General features: G+C 41.6%; 1 protein-coding gene across 2 annotated transcripts in view; it reads left to right on the top strand.

Moving 5' to 3' along the window:
- Positions 1–523: 523 nt before the first annotated feature.
- GID8 (GID complex subunit 8 homolog) overlaps positions 524–20121 on the top strand; it is a 444881-nt gene continuing 425283 nt past the window's right edge. The window contains exon 1 of one of the 2 annotated variants that reach the window (XM_044089903.1): positions 524–623. The gene's annotated coding sequence lies outside the window, so the exon portion shown is untranslated. Of the gene's footprint in view, positions 624–1530; positions 1616–20121 lie in introns of those variants that run through there. The other variant, XM_044089902.1, reaches the window with a different exon arrangement.

Raw genomic sequence — 20121 nt, 5'->3', positions numbered from 1 at the left:
TGGCAGTTGGTTGATAATGGAGATAGTTCAGGGCCTGGGTTAGGGTGTATGTCTCCATGTGTCAGTGAGCTAATTAATGAAAGGTTATAGAATTGTGATGGTTTGAACTGGTAAATATCACGTTTTTTGGGGTGATGAATGCAGTATTTGGTGTGAGAAAGACGGTGGTATTTAGGTAGTAGATAAGAGGTTTTATAGATGACATTACAATTGTTAAAGAAAGTAGGTGGGGGAGTAGTTTGGGTATATTTGTGTGGGATAGTGAAAGTTGTGGCTAAGCTGTGTTCATAGGAGGTTGAGAGATAGGTAGTTGTCAGGGTAGTTATGAGAATTAGTAGTAGGGTGGGGTGGTATTGGATAGGCATTTTAAGTTGGTTCTAAGTGAGTGTTGTAACAGGATGTGGTCAGACAGTAGTTAGGAAGAGAAGGGAGGGGATTAAGTATGGAGGGGTGGGGACAGGAAGTTGTTTTGAGTGGTAGTGAGGGGGGGGGGTGTCTAGGTAGAGATAAATGTAGGGGGCAGGGAGGGGAGCGGAGTGAGCCCGAAGGGCGACCGGAGCGGGTAGACACAAAAGAGTTGTAGTGCACAGGAAAAACAATCAGAAAAGATGGAGAACCAGTAGGTAAGTGTGTACAGATAAGAAAGAAGCAATTCAGTGGAAATATGTCTAGAGGTGAGTGCACAGATGTTTAGTAGCAAAGAAGGGAGATTTGTCAGGGGCCAGGGGGAGAAAGAAGAGCGGTTGTGGGCTAGTATATTAGAATATTAATCATATTCATTAATTTAAATATTTTGTTATAAGTAAAACCAGCATATTTTGACCACACTATGACCTTCCTCGTTGAAATTGTTAGTACGTGTTCCACATTTTAGAGATGGAAGGTCGAGAGCTATGATAATATGGCAGCTTGTTCATAAACAGTAGGAGATAGGTATGGTTCATTAGGAAACATCCTGAGCAAGGGAGAGGATGTGTTAACTTCCCAGATGAAACTATTCTGATCTTGGGGGGAAAAAAACGATTACGAAGTCTTTGAACTATGCCACAGATGCAGCGCGGATACCAACTTGTAGGCGGGTGTGCAGCAGAACTTGTGGTCTGTTAATTTTGTTTTTAAGTCAACGAAAAGTGGCCCACTGAGGCTGCATTTATTGAGGCTGAGAAAGACACCAACTGTAAGATATCATAAAACCGTCATTACACTTCAGCCTGCGACTTCAACATAAAAATACTGTACTATTGCGCACGACTACAAAACTAGTCGTCACTGATTTTTAAGCATTTACTAAGACAAACAACATTTACAACTGCTATCATTAGTACATAAAAATCATGGAGTTCATGTACGACACACACCATTACGTTTACAACATGACAGAAAATATCGACGTAACATACTTGACTCCCCACAATACAAACAATTCTTGAAGAACACATTACTCGCGCGAGACTGTAAGAAGCAGGGTCGTAGCACAGCTCCAACAATCTCGCGACTATGTGCGTTTATGGCAGTAGATGATAGGTACCCGAATGCGAAAGTATCGCGAGATCCTGACGTCAAAGTTTTACGCCATTGCTCTGGGTAAAAAAGAAGAGAGGCCTTAAAGGAGGAGGTAATGTTTTTAAAATAGATTGTTATTTGTTTTGTGTATGTGGTTAGTTATGTAATTTTGGGTTAAATTTAGTGGTTTGTTTTACATTTTTTAGAATTGTTAATAATGCTGCTTGTGTATGATTGGTAGTATAAATGACTGCGGCCCATTCTTCTGTTAAGTTGCCTTATTGTTGTGCTTTATGTGTAACGGGGAGTGTAAGTGGTGTGCTCTGACAAGATTGAGTGGGATTGGCAGGAAATGCCTTGGATAAGGGAGGATATTATGTGACTGTTTCTTTTTTCAGTTGCCAGTGTGTAATGATTTGATGGGCTGGCTGTTTGCTTTTCCCCCTGGTAGTTTGGTTTCATTAGGATTTTTGCAAGTTTATGTTAGCATCTGATTTGTAAGAGCACATCTTTTTGAAGTTTGGTTTGGTGTGCTACTACGATACCATTTATATGCTTTTACATGTTTGGTAGTTTTTGCCGAATCCTTGCAGTGTTCCGTTATTTAAGCAGTTTATGAATTTAAAGGGGGTTTATTTATTGGATCGTAGACATTTGGGTTAACGTTTACTTTTTTTGGGATATGGGTATTGGCTTATCTTTTCTCTGGTTTTGTTTCTGTAGTCTGGTCTCCACTTCTTCCACCCGAATAAAAGTCAGTTTTCTCTCCGTGTACTTAATGGTACTTTTAAGGACATGCTGGCAAATAGAGCAATTAACATAGACTGGCGTTTGAGTGAAATTTTAAGGGCTATTTTAAAGTTGGAGATAATTATGGTATGAATTATACCGGACATTGGTAAAAAATTGGTGTTGCAGGAAAATAAAGTGTTTTTCTTAATGTTTATTGACCGGGAGCGATCGGGTAGAAACCATTTATGTATTTAAGGGGGAATGTTCGGCTTTTAATAGTGTTAGTGTCCGCCCCTTTCTTTGTCTGTTTTTTTTTTTTGTAAGGGTAAAGTAAATGTGTGCCAGAAGTTAGTGTAATTGCACGCTGCTGTTATATAGGCATTGTTGTTACGGGTGATTCCCCGATTTTCAATAGTACTGTGGTAATGTATTGTCTTGTCAGTTTGACACTATTTCACATTTTTGGCAGTTGTTTAATCTTGACACAGTAGTTTCTAAGGATATATTGGCAGTTGTTTAATCTTGACACAGTAGTTTCTAAGGATATATTGGGCATAACTGTAACTCAAGGACTTCCAAACGAATGAACTATAACGTTAGGATACAACCAGTGTAAGTGTCTCCCTTCTGCAGTGGGACCTGAGTCTACAGTCAGCACTGACTCCAAAACCTTTGGAGCATGCTTCTGACCAGTGTGTCCTTTCGCTGGTAAATGAACGAATGAATAAAAAATATAAACAAGTAAACAGCTGAAACCGTGCTTCGAAATAAGAGTTCAGAAGGTCTGAAATCACAGATCAGAGTGTTCTCACTATGCACTTCTTGGCGATATTATATTGTTAGTACTGTTGGCCGACAGTCCGCTTGAATATTCAATACATAACCGTGACATCAAACACTGCGGGCGGGGTTTGGGCGGTGCTTGCTACTGCGCGTCTGGTGAGCCAATAAAGTAAAATATTTCCTTTAGAATTTTTAATGCGGTAGAGAGGTGCTACTTTGTTTCCCAAGTTTGCTTATGATTTGTATACCGAAGCTATTTATTTTCGTAACATAGTTGTCTTTAGCGTGGGCAACTCTTAAGTTTACTGTAGCCCATGAGTCTTCACTTCGTTTGATAAAGTGATCAAGCTGTTGAAGATGGGGTGGGGGGTGAGAGGGGCACTTGGTTATAAAAAAACTCCCCTTTTTAGATCACTATTTACTACTACAACATAGATTCACTTGGAGGGCATTTTAAGCTTATACAATTCCATTTTGGTGCTCTTAACATTTTCTGATTGTTCTTATTTATACCATGGCTGGTAATTGTATAAACGTCCTAGTGAGAATAACTGTGATCATACCATAAATAATTTGAGGGGACCCATGTAAGTGATGCAGCATTTAGGAACTGCCTCTTTCCATTAGTGGCATGAGGGGCATTCCTGGAATGCATGCTTATTACCCATCCTAAGGTCCAAATTGCATTTGGATATGGGTGGATGAGCTTTGTTTTATTTTTATAAATAGTCTTTTCTGGAACAGCGGTGTATATCCATCTCTCCACAACATTTAGTTTAGATACCTGGTCCAAGTATTTCTGATGTCATTTGACTTGCTGATCAGTAGGTCCGTCTGTATTAGGTTGGAGGATTCCTTGTATGCCAGACACATCACCTATAAGCACTCTGTACGATAGGAGTATAGTAATAAATCTTTCAGGTGGTCCATGCTAGACCTGTTGTTTAGGACTTGTATCCTCTTAGCAAGGTATTTCTGAAGGTATTCCAGTTGTTGCATGGGGCTGGACAGATGCATGCCAAAGTGGGCATTATGCAAAATGATTGACCTAATGAGAGCTTTGTAAAGGGTGACAAAATCATCTCTAGATCTAGTCACAATCAATTTTTTAAGCTGTGCAGTATTGAAAGACTTTTTATGAATCTAGGCATGTGTGTACAGTGACCCAACTTTTGACCAACAAGTCCTCAAAGGCCAAGCAATTGGGTCAGTTCTCAGAGGGCATTGTCATGATTTTGATACCAGTTATTATTTGGAACAAATCCTTCTGCATGATGGTAAAGTCATTTGGGGATTCAATAACTGCTCCTAGCCTGCAGTCATCTCAAACTTAGCCGGCCAAAACCCTTTGGTATTTCCTTTTACTTTTGAGATGTCTATGCCAAGCCCAAAAGGTCTTAGCACCGAACCATGGGTGACTGGTCTCTTCCCCTATTTTGATCTCCTGCATCCTGTGTGCAAGCTGGCAATCCAGCTAGTGATGCAAGTGTTTGCTCCTACTTTATTCATCTTTTGTACTACACCCGAGTATGGGATTGTGTCCAAAGGCCTGGCCAGGTCAAGGTAATGTGTGAACTGTTTTACCTTCATCCATTGCTCTGGTAACGAGAGTAAAGCTTAAAATTTGCCCACAATTTTTAGCCTTTCACGCATTCCTTTGGGCTGTTTCCAAACACGTTTCTAGGGCTGTGCGCACATGTATGCATTCTTTGATTCACCTTCCTGATTGTATTTCTTGCATAATGCAGCAGGAGTCATTAGAATGTTTTAAATGTGTATTTTGAACAGACTTCTAGTAAGCAATGAAACAAAATGGGCGACGTTTAAGTGCATTAACCCACCAGTTTGTAAAGGAATGGCTGTGGCCGCCGTGATTGCCATGCTGGAGGGAGGCGATTTAAGAATGGTAATTTGCCGTGATTGACATGGAATGCACACTGTAATTCCATGTCATGTAATTAAATGTTTAACAGGCAAATAAGCATAAACACTAGAAGGTAATCCACGTGTAATTCCATCTTCTGCTTTCGGCTCATAATGAACCTTTTGAAAATCAGTCCCACAGGCATGCATAGCCATCACAGCTGTAAAAGAGCACACAAATGTGCTGCTCACCAGAAAGGCAGTTCTGAATATGCAATTTACATTTCAGAAACGGAGAAGCATTTTCAAAATATAAGAATCAATCCCCAAAACAGTGCCTATGCACTTAGTGTGAAACTGCCCAAATGCTCATAATTTATGGAATTGTCCGTCCCCCCGTGTACATCTGGTACACTAAAGAACAATAACAATTTATCAGCATACCAGTCCATCTCTTAGCCAAAAATAATGGAGAATTCAAATACCCCCAAATTAGGGACATATTTTGCACATTGCTGTTACAAACTTAACAAGTTGACAGAACAGCAGGTTTTGAATTAGCATGTATTTCCAGAGGAACACGTCTGAAACTCAATGAGAGGTCTGAATAACTTGACCAAGATTTTGTTTAATTAGCCACAAAACAAATGTACAAGGCAAAAAGACATTCTGCGAATATGTACAGTGCGACTGTGTCTGTCAAAACATTTAAGCTGTCACACCTGTTTATGCCTATTTAGACTGGGATTTTGCCCACATTTGCAAAAAAATAGAATAAATAAAAAATAACCGCATCTGAACCGTGCACCTGAAACTACATTCTGTAAATTCCAACTACATAAGCATGACTTCATGCAGGGATTTGGGCGGTAATGAAGTGTATTAATCCACCAGTTAATTTGCGCAGAAATTACTTGGCAGCTTTCAATCAAAAGGTGGGTGATGGCTTGGGGCGGGGTTTGGGCGTGGCTTGCTACTGGGTATCGGTGGGTTAATGCACTTCAGTATCGCCACAAAATGTGTGAACCAGTACTATGCATTTCAGAAAATTTCAACCATAAAAGGCCACTCAAACTTCTGTCATTACAATCCACCAATATCAGTAAATATGCAAAATCTCTGCAGAATTAAGTCATCTAAGTAATTCCACATTTAAATGGATCTCTAATGAAGAGGTTGTTGCTAGGAAACAACTTTGTTTCATCTACAAATAAAGTGGCTGTTGCCCTTTAAGAATAAGTTTCCTATATTACATTAAAAATGATAAGCTAGTAATATTGCAGTAGGGAATGCTTGGCAAGCTGATATGTTTAGAGTTACTAGGTAACTCCTCCAAAGGAGGACATTCACAGGACTGCAGTATTTACTCCTTTTAAAGTACAACACAGTACAGTATCAGTGACCATCAGCATGCTGTGGGAGTAGAGCCTACAGACTTCTGCATCAAAAGTAAGGCTACTACCTGTTATGTTACTAACAATGCAAACAGAATTGGAATAAGCAGCACTAAACTTCTCTTCTCCTGAAGCTCTCGGCTCCTTGTAAATTTTTTTTTTAAACATTTGTTTACTGGAAAAGTCTTGACTTGGAATGAAGCCAATTTTCAGCAGAGGCAAATGGAGAAATGCACCAGACACATGTCTTTGTAACATGGAAGGAAACCAGAGCACCCAGAGGAAATGCACACAAACACAAGGAGGATGTATAGACTCCACACAGAAGGCACACCAGCTAAGAACTGAACCAGAGAACTTCTTGATGTGAGGCAACAACACTACCACTGCACCACCCACTTGGCACAACTAAGTATCTCAGTTTCACAGCAGAAGAAATCTGGAAAAAGCCAAAATTTATTTGGAGGGTGCAAATGCTCAAAACCAGGGGTGCATTTTAAATATTGCTTGTATAATCTTAGAAAGTAGCCAAAATAGTCTTTTGTATTACCATGCATTTCCTAAAAAGATAGGCAGACATACTTAAAGGGCTATCATTATTTAGTGATTTCTGTTCTCACTGATTTGCCAGACAACCACAGATTTTGAGCTAAAAATTCTGTGAAAATATGGACAGTTGTGAGCTAACTCAACTCTCTGAATCACAAGTGGTGGTATGGGTAGGGAATGCAGGCCCTTGTACCTAAGGTACAGGGTTTGAGCCTGGGTGATTCTAACAACCAGCCATAACACACACACCCCATAATAGCTCAATGCAGCTGAATGGAGCACATAAAAACATCTTTACTGTGGTTCTCTGGCAGCTGTGTTTAAAAACATAGTTCAGTGCACTTTTGTTTTCAAATTTATCATGTTAGTGTGCAATGCGAAATTGTTCATGTTGGCATGCAAAGCATGCAGGAGTCCTGTTGGGCCCTCCTCCCTCCACAGCTGTAAAAGTGGGGGGGGGGGGGGCTCCCCTTTGTCCTATGGTTCTGACGCCTATGAAAGTAGTAAAACAGAGTGTTTTGCTGATGCACTGATGGAAAACTCTTGACTGTATTGGTGATGTGATGCAACTCTTTGAAGAAGATAAGCGGACATAGCTGGTGAAATTGGTCCTTGTAGATTGGTTCTGTTCATGTTGGAATAAAGTAAATATTAGCCACCCTAATTCGCTGCTGTCTTTTTTTTTTTTTTTTTTTTCCTCTGTGCATTTTATAGAAATGTCAGCCGCAGCATTGTTTGCAGATCATCAGAACTAAGCTTTGTATTGTAAGAAGAGGGGGGAATCGCAGCCAAACACGATTTAGAATGGGACAACCTTGCAGTCATTCAAGGTGAAATGCAGCCAGCCATTGCAGTTTCAGAAAACTTAATTAAAAAAGTATGAGTTTAAAACTGCTCCTTCCCTGGATATATGTAATGACGTGTGTGTATACAACTGTAGATGTATATATCAGCAAGGTAACTAGTCATATTTTAAACTCTTACTTTTTAATTAAATATTTTTATTTAACAGTTTGATTTTAAACATGATATTTTTAGGACAGTTATTGGTTGCAAAGACTACAGAGTGGGATTTGGGGTTACAAGAATTGGACTGTTTTTATTCTGATGAAGTCCCCTGTGTGAGGGATGAAAGTGCTTAATGGTTTTGTGCGGTTTTTACTAAGTGTCATTATCTCCGCCTTCGCTGGTCTCTCTCTCTCTCTCTCTCTCTCTCTCTCTCTCTCTCTCTCTCATTGGTTAGTTGGCTTGTGGCATGCACTCCGTCTTTTGTGGTGGTTTCAGTGTTGGAAAGTCCCAAGTAGATGACATTGCAGTAGCCAGGCTGGGAAGAGAGGTCAGAAGGGCATAAAAGGTGTTAATCCTGGAAATGTTTTACAGACAGGACATGGGATATCTGCATTTGGAAAGTCTTAGTCTCCTTCCACGGTCCAGGATTACACATAAATGGAGAATGGTCTGCAAACTTAGTTGTATTGCCACCGTAAATTATATCCTTGGGGGGAGGAGCAGACTTGTCCCTCAAAGTTGTATGTTCTACCATGGCTTAGTTTTGGCAGTGTTCAGATTGATAAGATTTTTGGTTAAGTCAAAAAATGCCTTTCTTTCATGTCTGATAACTGGATGAGTGTGTTGCTCCAAGAATCCTTTTTGGTCAGGATCTTGGCTATGATGGCGATGAGTACAGTCAAAGATTAAAAAATACAGGTTAACATAACAGAACAAATTTAAAATGCTTCATCATTCTGGTCTGTATGTACAGTAAAAGTTTAGAAAGATGTGGAAGTGTCTTCAAAGCAGTTACATTACTACGTATTTCAGAGAACACTAAATTAGAATGCAGTGTACATAACTAGAGAGATTGTGATCTGTTTGATAGAGTATAGGCAGTTTGGGTACTTGGGTGTGTTTGTGGGAATAATTGACCATTATTATAAAAGCAGTGTAACTTGGATGTTTAGGGCTGTACTAGGGTAAGTGGTAGTTTCTTGGATAATACTTAAATCTGCCATTGTATATATGTGGGTTTATGTGTAATGTTGTGAGCTTGTCACTTGATGTATTCCCAGCTGGCTCACTGATGGGATACAAGAAGTTAGGGTAGGGAAACCCACTTTCACAAAAAAAGCGAGTCATAGTGGAGTCTCTTGGGATTTGTGCTGGAGCCTATCCTTCCCAGCATGTATTTCTCTGAACTCAGACTATTGGAAGTTAGATGTGGTCATTGAATCCCCTCAAGTTACAGATGCCCTTCAAGTGGGCCTGACAAGAAGAAATGATTGGCACCAGCGTTGCTGGCTAAAACTTCATGTGAAAAAAAAAGCATGATGGTACTCTTTCGAGGCCTGAGTACTAGCTTCGTCCCACCTGAGTGCCACTGTCCTCCCTTTGCATAGAGGTGGAGTGTCCACCGATTTGAGAAATTATAGACCCATCTGCCTATCTAGCTTGATCTGCAAGGCCATGGAATGGATTACCAATGTCATTGTTAATGAGGTCCATGATGATCTGCAAATGCTCAGTCCCACACTGTTTGGCTTCATCGGGGGGGGGGGGGGCGTATCTGTTAAATTTGGTCGACTTTGAGATGGTTACCAAAGCAGTGGACGAGGGGAAGACTGTACATACTGCCTACCTTGACCTGACCAAAGCCTTCGATACTATTCCTCACTCGGGCGTAATAGATAAATTCTCTCAGCTATGCATCGATCTGTATCACCAGATGGGTAGCAAACTGGCTGACTGACAGAACCCATCTAGTCAAAATAGGGGAAGTCACCTCAAGCAGTAGACCTGCAGCAAGCAGTGTACCCCAGGGTTCGGTCATGGGGCTTCTGTTATTTGGGGTATACATTTCTGGGGTGCGGGCCAAAACTAGTGGGCTGTGGCTGACCCAAGTATGCAGACTACTGCAAGTTCTGTGTGGTCATCAATTCCCCTAGCGATGTGGACTATGTGGACATCCTCCAAGAGGGTGTCAGTCAAATGTATGATTGGTGCCAGAAACATGGCCTCAAGTTGAATGCCAGAAACATGGCCTCAAGTTGAATACCAAAAATGCATCATCATCCCCTTTGGGGATTAATAACAATGTCCTAAGCACACAATTGGTCGTGAGGGATTTGGACACCCAGGTTGATAGCAACCTGACTCTTGACCACCATGTTGCTTCTGTTGTACATAGCCCACCTCATAAGTTTGTCTCCTCCAGGGACAAGGAGATCATGCCATCCCTGTATTCTTCTCTTATAAGGCCCATTATATTGAGTAAAACGTCCCTTTCAGCATGTGAGGTTTCTCACCAGGAGAATCCAGGACCTCAAACCTTTACCCATACACAGGCTAAAAGCCTTATTCCTCTACTCATTTTCATACAGACTCCTCATAGGTGACCTCTGTCTGGCATACTAGGCGATCACACACCCCTTCTTGATGGAACTGTTGCAAATAATATATATTGCATATAAAGCTATGTCAAACCCAGAGCTGTTGGACATGCTACACGTAAAGAAATCCCAATCCCTCCGAGCTTACACTCTCTAGGGACCTAAATATTGTCACCACAATAAACAAGACATGCTGGAGGGATAGATTCCTGTCCGAGATTTCCCATCCTCTGGAACAGGCTACCCATTTATGTCAAGCAAAGTTCTTCATTAGCACTCTTCCAGAAAAATCTTGATGAGTGGATGGGAAATGGGAAATAAACCCCAGGGATCACTTCTGTGTGTCTGCTCAACAGTGGCACAGGAAAATAACTTTCTTGGGTGGCGTAAGCCAGGGAACCTTCTTGGCTAGACTTACGTAGTCCCTTGGGCTGATAGCCTAGTACCTACCCATGAAGCTATATCTGCAAGTCAAGCTCCACTTGAGTAACCCACATGTGTGGCCTCAACCTGGTCTGTGACATCAACAGGACTTGTTGACTGGATAGATTTGTGTCCCAGAAACCCCCCCCCCCCAATCTGTGGAATACACTTCCTGTCTACTTCAAGTAGAGTACCTCTTTATCCCTTTTTAAGAGCAACCTGGATAATTGGATGGGAAACAGAAAATACACCCCTGGGATTCTACGCATGTCCCGGCTGGACATGGGCATCGGGTGCTGACTTGTCTAAACATGGGCTAAATTATTGGCTAGGCTTATTAAGGTCTTCAGGGCCAATAGCCTCATAACCTCCTATGATCCTGTGGAAAGATGTTCACCCCTGGAAATTAACACACTGATAATGCATCCCTAAAAGTAGTTCCAGGGTTTGCGGATCTGGCAATGTATATTGACAGTAACCTGAGATTTGGCCACCATGTGTGTGTTGTGGTGACAAAATCATTCTGCGTTGCACAACTTAATAAGTAAGGGCATGAATGGCATCTGTGTTCAAGGAGGTAATTGTTCCACTGTACTTATTCTCAGACTGTTGAGTGCAAAGCACTCTTCAGCATATACCTGACCAGACACTTGACACAATTTGAGAGACTGTAGAGGTTCTTTGCAAAAAGAATGCAGGGAGTATACAGCAAGTTGTATGAGGGTCATCTCAAAGCTTCTGTTCCTGTACTACATAGCATTTTCTGATACCACACTGAAGGATTTGTCACACATCCACGAAACAAGTAGCATGGGAAATAACCCATTCTAAGGACCTAAATGTCTGCGACGTAAACGGAATATGGAGAGAGAGGAATGGGTTTCAAAGATTTCTCCTTGTGTGGAACAGAATTCCTGTCCATTTGAAGCAAAGCTGATTAATAACTATGTTCAAATGTAACTTGGACCAGTGGATGGGAAATCACAAATTTACTCCTGGTTTTGGCAACCATGTCCCTAATGGACAGAAACTCAATGCTTTGTGTGCATGCCTGTATTTTAACTGTAAAATTGCATGGGGTGTTTTGAAATGTCCAGAAGAGTTTGGTAATTTCTTGTAATTCTGGCTTGGTTTAGTATGGTTCTTAGTCCAACGGCCTAGTAGCCCATAACTCTACATATGTTATTTCATAGTGTAGGCAAATCTAACCATTCCGGAAAGTGTGGTATGTAAAATGTTACATTTGAAATGCACACTGGCTGCCCACGGTCGTACGGTATTGGAGAAAGGGCGTATTCCCCAATGCCAAGAATTGTGTGGTCTTGCACTTCTGTCTACTATCAGTTTAGTCGACCAACTGTATATTTGTACAATTATGTGTGTGTATACTTGTACACACAGATGTTTGCAGAAATCTTATTCTGTCAGAGATGGTCATTGCGTCTGTATACATGTTCTAATCAGCTGGAGGATCTGTAGATATGTGAACATTTGAACAGTGAGTAATGACTGATGTACGTTCTTTATGGTGATGTGGTCATTCGCTTCAGACGATCATCCTTTTTATTCTAAGTGTTTAGTTGCTAGACTATGCTTGGCTTGCATTTTAATTTTGCTGCAGAGTAGATCAAAGGCAAGAATTTCATGCAGTGGTATCTACTGGATTATGCGACTCCTTAGTGGATTGTGACTCCTAACCAGGGTGCTTTCCTTGTGTTTAAAGATGTGGTTATTCTTTTCACAATTAATATACCAAACTGATATTTGGTGTGATACTCCAGTGTTGTGTAGACTGTGAATTGAATGTTGACTGTCTAATTTTTGTGGTGTCATTGTTTTATTGTCAGGTAGTTGGTGACCGCGTGTAAAATCTGGGTGGTGTAGACGCTGATTGTGCAATTGGATGTGGGTCTTTGTGATGTAGATGCCACCCCATGAATATTGGGAGGTGAGTGGTGTAACGGTGAACTGTTTAACATAAGCACCCTAATCTCAGTTTGCTGGTATAGATGACTCCAGTGTCTATACACTGGGTTTTCTGAAATGGCTGTGCTGCTTGAGAACATAAGTCTGATATAGTGTTCTGTAAGTGTGGCATCACTGTGTCTGAGTGGTGGACAAAATATGCAGGGTTATTGAATACATTTTGTTTGTGTGTGTCAGTTGTCAAGGAGGATACGAACTGCTTTGCAGAAGGCTCATTTGTGTGTTGGGTTGATGACATCTGACAAAAACCTTGTGTGGCATGCAAGGCATGGGTATAAATGTTGAACTCTGAGTAATGGACGGCTGTGAATGTTTGTCTGGCTACAGTGTATTTTTTGAGCATGTTTAAAGGCTTCTAGTGTATATTGGGTTTTTACTTTGGGGAAAGTTGTTCTAAATGGCAGAACCTAGCCTAAACAAGACTGTTTCCCTAATAGAGGTTTTTAAAGCATGAATGGTTGATGGAAATGTCATTCTGGATGCTTCTCCGGACATAATTTTGGTGCCTAAATGAGTGATATTTTCAGAGATGGGCTGTGTAGCTCAAAGATTACTTCTCATGATTGTTACTGATAGCCACTTGGTGTCACTAAGGTGCAGTTGTGATTTTTGTTTTGTTTGATTTGTAATTTCTCGAGTATTGTAAAACCAATGCGAAGATAAACCATATGCAAATTTTGGAAGTAGAACGTTTTAGGCAGTGGTATTTTGAGCATTTGTTGTAAAGTTGGCATGTGCTTCTGTAGTAAACATTTGTTCCAAAATTTACTGTTTTAACAGCGTGGGTGGTAGTGATGGCTAGAGTGCAAGTCCATGGTGTTTCTACTTGGAAAAATTGTGTATAGTGTTGCCCTCAATAGAAGGGGCATTGAAGCCACGTTGAGCAGTTCAAAGACCATTGCATTAGTTTTGCCTGAGGTTGATTGAGTTTATCAACTGCATCTTTTGTACCATTGCTGATTGTCATTACATTTACAGATAACCACCTGCTTTGCAGGTAAAATGCAGATCACCTACAGAAACTTGTCATCCTAAATTCCCCTTAATGTTGTTGTTGTGTCTTTTGGCTTATCCTGGTTAGGGATCGCCACAGCGGAACTCCGGCCTGGTAATGTTTGGTAGTGGATTTTAATTGGGTAATACATTTGCTGATGGGTACGGGGTTAATGCATTCCTGGTAACTATCCATTCCACTTGTAAAAAGCAGTAAAAAATTCTCATTTTTAAAGTGGAAAGCAAACTAGCGCAAACAATACCCTAATCTAAACAAAATGTCAGTGGAGATACCACTTGTCTAGAAAGTATTTTCTCTCCATGTCTGTCAGACTTCAGAATTATTTATCCAACAAACTAATTACTTTAATTATCTAAAATTTTATGAGATAAAAATGTTTTTAGGTTGTTGCTTTTAACTCTCATTTTAGCTTATATAAAAATAAACGTCCTACATAGTGCAGTGTAAATTACTTTAGTTATTTTACAGTTATGTTTGTTTTTATTCTTGCATGACCCTACTCCAGATATCTCTTCATTGGGAACAAGCTCTACACTTAACATGTCATACTTCAAACTTCTAAAGATTTGGGTTCTTGGTGAGTCTGTTGTATATTGACAGTTACGTATTCAATCAAGTAGGTGACGTGTCTTTGTTTAAAAACAAAAGGCTGGAAACTAGCAAACTAGTGGAAGACTAGAAGTTGTTTTAACAATTATCAGTAGAATTGAATGAAATAATATAGGAATCTATCGTATGTTGTCCTGTGTAGACTTTGAGGTTTTCCTGAATAAATTCCAGGATGTAAAGAAAATAATCCTTTTATGAGTTTTAATTACCCAGACCTTGTTTAAGTGACACGCCATTAAATGTACACTGTGACAAAAGGAGTAAAATTGGGTGGAGAACACACAGAATTCCCTGTTATGTACGATTTTATTTTATATTTGTTTACCAGGAAAGTCCAACTGTGATAATATGCTATTTTTAGCAGCGGGGTTAGCAGATTTGTCTGTCGAAGAAGCTGCTGAGTAGAGGAGCCTGTGGATGTTCATCGTGTTTTACTGTTGCAGTCATTACAATTGGGTTATCCTGCTGTCAGGCTACCCGCAGTCGGCCTGAGTTCCAAAGTGTAGGTCCGGCATCGGTTGCTGTCTCCTCCCTGACGTCAGTGCGCCAGGGGTATAAAAGATGCAGCCGACGCCATTTTCTTCAGTCTTTCTTGACGCTCGGTGCCTGAAGCAAAAGCAGCTCGCAAGTGCCGGTCGGCAGACTCCTGAGATTTTCAAATTCGAATTTCAGATCCGAAGTCTTCATTAAAGCCAAGTACCCCTTTGGGGAAACTTTTTTCTTGCTCCACACCGATGTCAGAAAAACTTGTGGGAAGCAAATACCTCATAAGGAGTTTCATTCTTACTGTATTCCTTGCCTAGGCCCTGACCACGAAGTTGCTAGTTGTCTGTTTTGTGCTACATTTAACCAATGCACTATTAAGCGTTGGTACGATTTTGCATTTCATTATTTTGGCATAAGATTTAACTATATAATGCCGTTGGAGCAACCGACTACCGGAGTTTATAAAAAGCGCAAAGAAAAGGACAGGCACCCGAGGTCCAAAACCGACAAGGCTTCTGCTAGGTCTGTCGCCGGTTCTCAGTGAGGTGCTTTCACAGCCCCTGACTCCCGCTACATCAGAGCCACGGGCTGCTTCAGACTCCCACATGGAGCCGACTAGGCCGTTGGAAACTCAAGGTATTGGACACTCGGAAACTATTCCCTCAGATGGGTCCAGAGCCGCTGAGCAGGCATCTGCTTCTGAGGGTGTTTTCAGGCCTACACAGTTAATATGTAAAACCAACTTCAGCTTCAAAGGCAAAGAATAAAGCAACTCTAAAGACAAAGAAACAAGTGCAGCATTCTCCTGGACATGCCTCCATGCCTAACAAACAGATGCTTAAAATGGCCGAAGACCTAATTACTTTGATCAGGGGTTCCTATCCCCCTCCTGATAAAAGGCCTAGGCAAGAGATAGAATATGCATCTTCAGATCAGGTTTCCATTTCCTCTGATTCCTCCTCTGAACAGGAATATTCTCTTCCTCCCTATGAGGATTCTGATGCTGAAGAATCTATTCCTTCAGCCTCTTCTCATGAGGATTATTCTTTTGGGGAAACCATGCATACTATGATGGAGCATTTCCACTGGGAGAGCCAAGATTACTCGGAATCCAAGAAAAGGCTCAAATACTTTCTTTTATTACCTCAGCACAGGCCCCTTACTATTCCTCCTGTTTTGGACATTGTAGATGTACTTTCAAAGTCCGGTCTGTCTCCTGACTCTTTGCCACCAGCTCCTGTTAAGCCAGACAGATACTACAGGGTTCCTGATTCACATAAATTTCTTTATAAAAACCCTGCTGCAGACCCAGAAACTGTCTCTCAGGGTCCCAGGGGGGGGTCAAAGCGTTCACTGCAAAAAAACCTATACCCTCTGATAGGGATTCAAGGGCCCTGGACAGATGGGGGAAAAAGATTTATACTTCTGCTACCTTGGCTGTAAGAGCTTTAAATTGTCAATTTCATATGCTTAAATATCAGCAATATCTAATATGTCTGCTTAAACAAAAAATGTTGACAAATTCAGAATGTGCAGAAAACAAAGAAATGCAGGATTTATTGCATGCTGCTGAATAAGTAGGAACGCATACTTTGCAATGTGGTTTTGATTTTCTAGAGGCCTCTTGCAGGGCCGCTGTTACATGTCCTGTCATTAGGAGACATGCTTGGTTAAAAGAACAGAATCTGCCCGATCATGTGAAAGCAAAATTATTAGATGCTCCATTACAACATGATACTTTGTTTGGTGTTAAAGCAAAAGAGGTTTTGAAGAAAATTGAGGACCAAGCTAAATTTATGCAAACAGTCGAAGATTTCTTACAGGTGCAGGCTCTCAGATTTAGCAGGAACTGACCTGCAAAGAATTGGTCCTTTCCAGTGTCGGACCGGCCACAAAGAGGTAGATACAGATGCCCCAGAGGCAGATCACAGCCCCAAGGCTCTTACAGGCCTAAACAATGGGGTGCTTCAACCTCCAAAAGCGGAGAAGAAAAATCACAAGCCGTACAGGAAACTGTCTCAATGACTTTCCCCTGCCAGCACCAAGCACTTATCTTCTGGCAGCTCCTTTGGGGGGGAAACTAGCACTTTTTGCTCAAAACCGATCAATCGGGACAAATGGGTTTTAAATATCTTATCCCAGGGCTACGTGTTCCATTTTCACACCCTGCCAAGGCCAAACGGTATGCCAGACCTGCCACGCAATCAATGGTCAGAGGCACAAAAACAAGTTTCATCCCTCATGGACATGAGGGCCATTCAGCAAGTACCACAGCAAGAGCAGGGACGAGGATTTTACTCTAGGCTATTCTTGGTGCCCAGAAAGGACAAAACCTGGAGACCAATACTGGACCTGTCTATCCTGGACATTCCAAAATTCAAAATGTTAACTCTGCTGCAGCTTCTGCCCATGCTGGGCAAGAAGGCTTGGCTAGTGACTTTAGACCTAAAAGAGGCATACCTGCATGTCCCAATCAGACAATCCTGCAGAAGATACCTCAGATTTATAGCTGGCTCAATGCATTACCATTTCTCTGCACTGTCCTTTGGCTTATCTACTGTGCCCAGGGTCTTCACAAAGTGCCTGGCACCAGTAATTGCTTTTTGCAGACTAAGAGGAATTCAGATATATCCTTACTTGGACGACTCCCGTATTCAAGCAGAGAACAAGGGCACTCTACTACAGCATCTGGCGTTTGTAAAAACTTTACTAGCAGGCCTAGGGTACACAGTAAACGAAAATAAATCAAAACTCATACCTTCTCAAGAGATAATATTCCTGGGTGCAAGATTAAATACAACTGCCCAGATGGCTTATCTCACACCAGACAAACAGACAACTGACTACTTATTTCAAAATGTTGACAGCAAAGACCCAGTTATCTGCAAGAAAAATTCTGCAAGCTTTGGGCTTTATGGCATTCTGCTAATTCCATATGCAAGACTGCATATGAGGAAACGTCAATGGTATCTAAAAAGTGTTTGGACTCAACATTGCCACAGCCTGGAAACAATAATTACCCTCATTCCCTGTCTGCAACAGGAGTTTCGATGGGCAAAAGCCTGTCACCACAACACGGGACAGCCATTCACCTTACCCATAGCCAGGCAGACCTTGACAACAGATGCATCAGATTATGCCTGGGGGGCACATATGGCAGGAAGATATATTCAGGGCACATGGTCCACAAGTCAAATGCATCTACATATCAGTCAAAAAGAGATGCAGTTCAAAATGCCCTGACAGCCTTCAAGGATCTACTTCATCCAGGACAACTACTGATAAAGATGGACAGTACCACAGTCGTAGTACATAAGCAAGGGGGCACACATTCCTACACCCTCTGCAGACTAGACGTTAACTTGTGGGACACAGCATTGACTTACCAAGTACATCTGCAAGCACAATTCCTGTCAGGAAGGATAAATACTCTGGCAGACGAACTAAGCAGAAACCTAATGGATCCCCACGTCTTCAGCATGATAACAAGGAACTGGGGATGCCCAGACAGACCTATTTGCCTCTTCTCATAATTGCCAACTACAAAGATTCTGCATAAAGACTTATCACAAGCAAGCATGGAAAGTGGATGCTCTATCTTTCAGCTGGAAAAACCTAACAGTATATGCCTTTCCTTCTCTGCTTCTCCTCCCCAAGGTACTCCTCAAGGTCACAAGAGAAGCCAAAAATTATTCCAATTGCCCCAGACTGGCCCCGCCAGTACTGGTACTCAATCCTAAAGAGTTTGTCCCAGTGCCCAGCTTGGACGCTACCTCAAATTCCACACTTATTGACTCCACAAGACAGATACTACACAGCCAACTCAGGACCCTAAACCTGGCAGCGTGGCGGATAATGTAGCCATTCAAGACACACACTTCTTTCTAAAGCAGTTATGGATGTTATTTTGGAGGCCAGGAGGCCTAGCACCAGAAAATCTTATGCAGAAAAATGGAAGAGATTATGTGCTTGGAACCAGGCACAAGGTATTGACACGATTGTTCCAAATATTCCTCAGATTTTGCAATACTTAACTGAGATGCTGGATAAAGGCCTTTCCTTTTCATCCATTAAAATTCATGCCTCTGCCATTTCAGCTCATTACAATACAGAACCACCTATTTTTTCTCATCCATTACTAAGGCAGTACCTCAGAGGGGCCAAAAACATAAGACCCCCAAGGAGAGCACCAATACCTGCATGGGACCTCAACTATGTCTTGGAAGAACTTACACTGCCTCCCTTTGAGCCAGCCTCTGCAGCTGATATAAAATCCTTATCTTGGAAAACAGCTCTGCTCCTAGCAATTACCTCCGCTAGACGAGTCTGAGTTACAGGCACTCATGACTGTGGAACCTTTTATTTCCCATCCTGACAGGGTTTGCCTGAGGACAAACCCTGCATTTATGCCTAAGGTGGTGACCAGTGTTGCCCTTGACCAAACAATTCCCTTTCCTACCTTTTACCCAAACCCACTGAATAAGGGTGAGAGACTTCTGCATTCTTTGGACATTCACAGACAGCTATGCTTCTACTTGGACAGAACCAAAGCTTTCAGAAAGACTGAACAACTTCTAGTAGCATATGTTGCAGGATCACAAGGAAAGCCCATCTCAAAGCAGACTATTTCAAAGTGGATAGGCCACTGCTTCATTTCTGCTATTCACAACATGGCAAATCAGTATCTAAGGGCATTAGGCCACATTCCACCAGAGCAGCAGCCTTCCTCAGAGGAGTACCAACTAAAGACATCTTGGAGGCTGCAACTTGGAGTTCAGTGCATACTTTTACAAAGCACTGTCACTTACCTCTCTATTCTAAATCCAGGGCAGGCTTTGCCATTGCAGTTCTGCAGGGCCTGATAGCCTCTCCTAATCCTATTTAGCACCAGCCTCCCAACCATAGCTTTGGGATTCAACCCAATTGTAATGACTGCAACAGTTTAACACTATGAACATAGTACAGTTGTGTATCTACCGTAAATGTAGATGTTCGAGTGTATTCACTGTTGCAGTTCAGGTTACCCTCCCTCCATCCCCCTTCTCCTTGCTGGGACTTATTCTATACAACCTATGTGGTGTATTTGCTTGTAGATGAAGGAAAAGTTTTTTTGGTTATGCATGCTTTTTGGCATTAGTGAGCCTACCATTTTAGGGGCACCTGACATCTGGGGCAAGAAAAACTGAAGAAAATGGCGTCTGCTACATCTTTTATACCCCTGGCGCACTGACGTCAGGGAGGAGGTGACCGCAATCGATGCCGGACCTAGACTTTGGAACTCAGGCAGACTTCGGGTAGCCTGCCAGCAGGATAACCCAATTGTATTGACTGCAACAGTGAATACACTCTAACATCTACATTTATGGTGGGTACACAACTGTACTTTACAGTG

The sequence above is a fragment of the Protopterus annectens genome, chromosome 12.part0, assembly GCF_019279795.1.
Source record: "Protopterus annectens isolate FY-2018-M chromosome 12.part0, PAN1.0, whole genome shotgun sequence".
In the NCBI taxonomy this organism is placed as follows: Eukaryota; Metazoa; Chordata; order Ceratodontiformes; family Protopteridae; genus Protopterus; species Protopterus annectens.
This window is presented reverse-complemented; position numbering and strand designations above follow the sequence as displayed.